Here is a 7,500-nt window from a genome sequence, read left to right on the forward strand (position 1 = left end):
CAAACCACTCTTGGCAATACAATTTGGGTCTCATCACACTCACTACTCATAAGGCTAGCAAGAAGACCACTAAGTTCACTCCGCCCTCGCGGATCATACACTGGTGGCAAAACATTACCAACCCGATCCCCCAAGAAATGGAAACAATCCCCGCTCAAGGTACATACTGTGACCCTCTGGCCGTAGCAATCAATAATAGCCCTGTATGATGATAACCAGTCCATACCCAAAATAACATCAAAACCCAACATAGCCATAACTACAAAAGAGAATAGAAGCCGGCGGTCGGCGACCTCTATATCGCACCCTCTACACCCTTGTTTCAGAATCAACTCACCCCCAACAGGTGATACAACACAAATAGGAAATGCTAACTGTGCCAACTCCAACCCCAAAATAGATGCAAATGCAATAGATATAAAAGAATGAGATGCACCGGTATCAATCAACACATTGGCAACCGAGTTACAAAACAAGAAGGTACCTCTCACAACTGATGGAGTCGGTACAAGATCCTGTGCGGTAACAGCGTACATGCGCCCTGTAGGCCCTTGATCTACTTGCTCACCTCTAGGAGCAAAAGACTGCTGCAAAGACTGGGACGACGAAGCTCCCTGATTGGCCCTCGAGCCCTGAACTGACTGAGCTGGCTGAAAACTCTACCTCTGCCTAGATGCACCAGAAGTGCCACTCAACTGTGGGCAAAACCTCTTCAGGTGCCCCGCCTGACTACACTAGTAACAAGAGAGCAGCTGGCCTTTGTCCTGACCCTGGCTCTGAGGTCGAGCCGAAGATGAAGCTGCTCTCTACCCTCCGCCCTTCTGCGGGCAAGCTGGAGACTTGTGGCCTAGCTGACCACATTTGTAACAGGTGATGTCTTCCTGACTGTCTCTCCCAGAACCCGAACTTGGTATTGGAAAGGTCGATCTCACAAAAGCTCCCTTGGACTGCTGATTTTAGAACTCCTCTGCCTCCTACCGTCCCCCTAACCATCCTGACTCCTCTTGTAGCCCCTCTGTCTCTCCTCCTCCTCCTGCATCATAATCTCCATATGGGCCGTAGCATCCACAAGGCGCCCATAATCCCGGGTCATAGAACCCCCAACTCTCATCTTGAGCCCGTGCCTCAGCTTCTTCTCGAACTCAAGGCAACGACGTTCCTCAGACGCCACAAGCTCAGGTGCGAACCTAGATAGACTGGTAAATGCGGCCTCAAACTTGGCCACTGATAAACTCAGCTGCTTGAGCTGACAAAAATGGTCTCTCAGTTTCTCCTTGGCAGTTGGAGATAGAAACTTCTCTTGGAAAGCATCTACAAAAGCCTCCCACGTAACACCAATACGACCCCTCATGTACTTCCACCACTGACCCGCATCTCCCTTAAGCTGGAAAGATGCCAAGGTCACCTTTAAAGCCCCGTCTTCGATGCCAAGGATCTTAAACATCTTCGTCATCTGTTCGAGCCATTCATCAACTTTCAGTGGCTCTTTCGGATTCCCCACAAACTTGTCCGGATTAGAACGGAAAAACTCCCTCTTCAGAAAGGAAGGCCCTGCATCAACAACCTGGGCCTAAACTTGATTCTCGGCTCTGAGAATGCCTATGGATTCCCTCATAGCTCTTGCTATCTCGCGGGCTAAGGCACCCATGGCCTGCTGACCCGCTGGCTCGGCCACATTGGCCTGACCAACACCCTCCTGCTGCGCCAGAATATCATCCGGTAAAGACATCTCCTGCCTACCACGCTTACCACGTCTACCTCCATGTCCTCGCCCTCGTCCTGACATCCTAATAAAGGTAACAAAGAACATTAGCACATTCACAAATGTGCTGAAGCTATAACACTCGCGTCATAATGCACGGACAACTGTAATTCACTCCATGTAAGCACATAATCATGTAAGCACTTACGAATTTCATTTCCGGATAATGATAGTCCCGAGGCGTTACTAGAGTTCCGGTTAGAAACAGCATTGATCAAGTGCTTTTCCAACAAGACTCACAGAAACCCAAGGGTCCAATCAACATCCTAGAAACTAAATCCCATACTCAGGTAGTCACATAAGCATGTTATCACATAAGTACATAACATTACCTCTAAGTCTCTAACAAGCGAGACAAACTCATTGTGTTACTAAACACTTCTCACGTATCCAAAGTATTCAAGCCCGGTATGCTCTGATACCAAGTTGTAACGCCCTCAAAATAAACCCATCAATCATATATTCTTGACATGCTCAGACATAAGAGAATAAAGCATAATTACATTTCATCAGAGTATTCATTACAAAATGTATTACATGTTGACAACAAAACTAAATGCCCTACGGGCTTACAACTTTCCAAGCCAACACTTGGTCACAAAAAGAGTACTAACTCAAAACAGATAATAAGCCCTTGGCTTGATATACATGTAATACAAAAATGTAATCATAAAAGATGTCCCAGCCACTAAGCCTCTCAAGCTACGTCTTTGGAGGTGGCATGCTACCTGTACCTGAAAATGGTGTCCCATATAGGGTGAACCGACGCCCAGTAGAGATATGCTAAACATAATATGAGTAATAACTAAAACATTAGCATTTGATAAATGTTTAACTCACATAAATAAATTCATAACCCATTTCAATTACATGACAAATGTGTCCATGTTTCATTCCATTTTCCATTTCTTATCCAATTTCTCAATTCATAACTATGATTCAGAACCTGGCCAAACAATTTAAATGAGATTACATCTCATATCAACAGTACTTCCATTTCAATTGAGATAACAACTCAAATTAAACACTTCCTACTTCACAATAGATACACATAATTGTTGTATCAATCTCAAACAAAACACTTCCGTACTTCATATATGATACACAGATTTATTGTATCAATACTTCAATAGATACACATATTTGCTGTATCGATGGGGTCCATCCCCTATCTCCTCCTAAACAATATCTGGTTTAGGAGTCCATCCCCTATCTTCCCCTAAACTGTGGAGTACATCTCCTATCTCCTCCCACACAATACATTGTATATAAAGACATATCATATACATAATCAATCAATACATAAATTTGATGTATTATTCCAACCGTCATATTCGATGACATATTCAATTGATTAGTTTTAGTTTGCCTAATCATCATGCATTGTCTACAACAATCAAAACTGTCCTCCGTCGATAACCCAAAGCAATTATTTCTAAACAGAAAATAATTACATCAACATATAATTTATCAACAATTTTCAAAGATGACTGATTAATAAATCCAACTCCACTATTCCATCCCATTTTATGCCAATTTCATTATTTCCAACTTAATTTCATAATTCCATAATTTCCCAAATTAATTACATGAATTAATTTGTCATAACAATTTAGGGCTTTTTCCCCCTTTTCTCAATATTGACCCAAAGGCCCAAAATAACTTCAATAACATCAATACTATCATTTTAAGACCCAAAATACACGTTTATGAGCCAAAATAACAAAACCCCTCTTTATACATTTAGAAACCCTAACACCCAAAATCACCCAACTTCAATATTAAATCAAAATGACTAAATACTTATGTCAAAGATCATAAAAATGAGTAGTTATCCCTACCTCAAATTCGGAGCTCAAATGAAGAAGATGAAGAAATTCGAAGTGCTCGAGAAAAATACTAGGAGATGGAAATTCACGCTCGAGCGTCAAAACTCCCGCTTGAGCGGAGAAGCAACAACAAAGGGCTCGCTCGAGCGTCAAAAGCCCCGCTCGAGCGTGACGGCCAAATTCTGGGCATCAACTTTTGGTTTCAAAGCACAACCAACCTGTTTCAAACCTGCCCAACATAACCCAAGACTCAAATACAAAGAGTAAAGGATGGAAATGACAATGAGACAACAACACATCCACGGAGCCGAGTCCGGAATACAATAAATAAAGAGAGGAAAAACCAGGATCGCTATACAGCCACCGCTTCTGGAGTAGCCTCCACCACCACCTTCTTTCTCCTCTTCAAGGCTGGCCCTCCTCCCTCTCCCTTACCCTTCTCTTCTTCTTCGCCACAGCCTCTACCTCCTTGTTGGCCCTTTCTTTCAAAGGATTAATTGGGGGTGGTCGTGGCTCAAATTCACCCAAGTCTTTTTCCCCTAGCGGTTTGGGGTGCGGTCGGATCCTCTCCCTCGCGATCGGCTTCGGCGGCCGGTCTGCCTATGACTCTTTGAATTTACTGGCCTTTGCGACAATGGTCCTACCCTCCACCTCTTGTGCCTTCCTTCTCGCCTCTAATTCCGCCGGTTCCATGTCTCCACCGGTCGGCTGGGGGCCCAACCTTGCAGCAAACAAGGCCAATGGCTGAACAAGCTCATCCCATTTGACACCCTCCTTCTCCTTCCATGCCTTCATTTTCTTCACCTTCTCCTCAGCTGCCGCTCCCAGCTTTGGCTCTACAGACTTGGTGGGCACTCTCCACACCGTGCGCACTCTGACTCCTCCGTTTGTGGATATGTAAAACCACCGCGGCCTCCACCCCTTTATTGATGATGGCAACCTCGCCACCAGGCCCCTCCCCGCCGCCGCCTGCAAAGTGACCCACGTTTCTTGCTGCCTCGAGGCCTTGTAGCATGCAAAAAACTCGTTCATCGTCATAGTCGCTCCCTCGTTCGTCCTCGGCCACGCGCTTGCACAAGCCAGTACAATCTTCCAGGCATTAGGCATTAGCTGACCCGGTGCCACTTCCAACCGGTTTAAGACATCCACTACCACCTGCGGGAGTGGCAACCTCAACCCTCCCTTCAACGCCTCCTCATAAAGGGCAAACTCCCCCAGTCGGGCGTCGGATGGCCTCTCTTTCGTTGTTGGCCGCTATAACTCTATTTCTGCGGGAATCTGGTATTTCTCGCGTATGCCCACCAACTTCTCCGCGATCACGATCGACTTATCGGCCTTCATATGTGTAGTCGTCCCCCGAACGCCCCGGGAAGGAATCCCGTTTCGTTTATTTGGGCTCACTACAGTTTGGACTCAAATCGTCACGGTTCTTAATCTGAACCAAAGAGTCCAAATCTGGCAAATCGTTTTGGAAAACAGATTTTTAGAAAGAAGTGCCAAACATGGACTGCTTTGCCAGATACAGAGTCGCCACCTAAATATTTTTTATGGGGAAATTTAGGAAACCCTGACTCATTTGCCTAAGGCCACGTGTCCGTCATCACCAAAGTTGCCTCGACTCGGGAACTTGGGTACGATTGGGGAAGGTCAGCTATGAGCACCCCCTCTCGCCCGATCCGAAGATCGGCCTCTACTAACCATGATATCTTGTTTTGAAAATATTATATGTTCTTAATCCAATTATTAGCCTAATCTTACTATGTGATGCACACAACACAAAAGTATAGACTAGATCGCCTAATTTGGAACAAAGCATTGCATATCCGTTTGTTTGGAAAAAGGTTTGAAATTTGCTACTCGTGAGTAGGCTAAAATACGGATTTCAACGAGTTGTTCCAACTCAAACATTCCAACCTTCACCCACAGGCATTCAGGCAGTAATATCACATAAGCACATAGCCACATGGTAAGCATGCTGTCATGTTAACATTCACACTCATGCGAGATGCTAAAGCATAAATACTTACATCGTACTCCATGCCAAAATAATGAGCTAGTTAGTAATCATGCATGATCCTAGTTCATGTTAAAGTGGCTAATGCATCGCATACAAAATGTCATTAGAATAGGCTCGACTAATCTAAGGATGGCATGTGAAATGCAACAACTCGGTGCACGTATTCAAGTTTGAAATTCAAATACTATGCGGTTAGCATGATGTGCCGAGCCCGGTGCATGCAAGACAAATGTATGAATGCACGCATGCATAGCATAAGGTATGCTAATTTAAATATGCCCTAATACTAACCACTGAAAGCAGGTAAGTAAAAAGGGAGAAAGAAGTGGGGGTTGGAAGACATGCACACACGCACCCACACTTATTACAAATTCGCCCTTGCTCAGAGGGACCGAAAGAATAATACAAATTAACTAACTATCAAGCTAACTAAATATTACAGACAATTAACTAGTTAAGCAAATTAACTAAGCTAATTAAGCAGTAAAAGCAGCCTTGGGAAGAGGGCCCAATGTATGCGCGCTCGGTTCCGCTCGGAAACCCACCACCATGCACAAGTTTGCATCTGTTTCCCCTGCTCTGCTCCTCTAAAAATTGCACAACTCCCAAGGTATGCTCCATGGACACTGTGGATCACCACCGACCAAGTGGAAACCCCACCGACCATGTCCGGATCGTCGTCGACCATTTGTTGAGCTCTCGGCCATCAATAATTAGTCGGTCGGCACTCCATGTAGTCGACCGGCCAAGTCTTCCTGCAGAACCTGTTTTGACAGCAGCAGAGGGCAAAACAAGGCATGACAATGCATTTCAAGCAAATGTGTGCACCAACACATCCCCTATCATGTTCATGACTCAAAGGGGTATGGCCCTTGATTCTTGAACCACCAATCGCGCATTTCGATGCGTGATGGCCCAAGTAACCAAGTGTGCATTTTGATATCAAATGAATGCAATGCACGTAAACAAACAAATGAGGCCCCAACCTCTATCACTTGATCAAGAGGCAAGGCATGCATGCCAATGCAATACAACCTAGACATACGGACTAAGCATGCAACATGGCAATGCAAACAAGCATATAAGACATGTGACAATCATGCTAATGACATGTATGTGAGATGCAATGTGGATGGTCAAGCATGCAAGCAAGCATGTGACTTCATTCAATCACACAACAACACATGGGGTAACATGCAGCAACATGTTAAACAACCTAAACATGCAACAACACACAAGTATACAACAACACACATGGTAAGCATGCACCAACACATAAAGGGCGGACTTAAACCAATTTGGGTAGCCCTCAACTAGGCCCAAAATAGTGGCCAATGCTAAGGAAATGGGGGCCAAATGCACATACAAGCATGCATGCAAACATGGTCCATCACTTAGGCATCAAAGAGAAACTTCTAAGCACACTTAAAAGAGGCAAAACGTGGGCATATGGCAAGCAATATAAGCTCTGAAAATCACATGAGGATGGTGCCAAACCAACCTAAATCAAGCAATCAAAGCATGCTAACAAGCCCAAAGCTTGAGGCCAACCAAAGGGCTCAAACCATGGCCATGCCAACCAAGCCTCAAAGGACCAAGGGGACTCCAAACAGCCCCAATGTAGGTTTAAACAAGACCAAAGACAGACCTAGATGGCATCTAAATGGTTTAAACATGCAGGCATACAAAAGAGGCCAAACATGGAGCATAAGTTGACAACCTTATAAAGCATTAAAGGGACATCAAATGCAAGCATACAAGCATGTAATGAGGACTGAAATGATGCTATAAATGGTTCTAAGCCACTGAAATGATGCAAGAATAGCATGTTAGAGGATTCGATACTTAAGGCCTACAAGAGGGATTACATGGTAGCTATACAAAGCGAAGCA

The sequence above is a fragment of the Camellia sinensis genome, chromosome 10 (genome assembly GCF_055761805.1).
Source record: "Camellia sinensis isolate YWXY chromosome 10, ASM5576180v1, whole genome shotgun sequence".
NCBI lineage: Eukaryota > Viridiplantae > Streptophyta > Magnoliopsida > Ericales > Theaceae > Camellia > Camellia sinensis.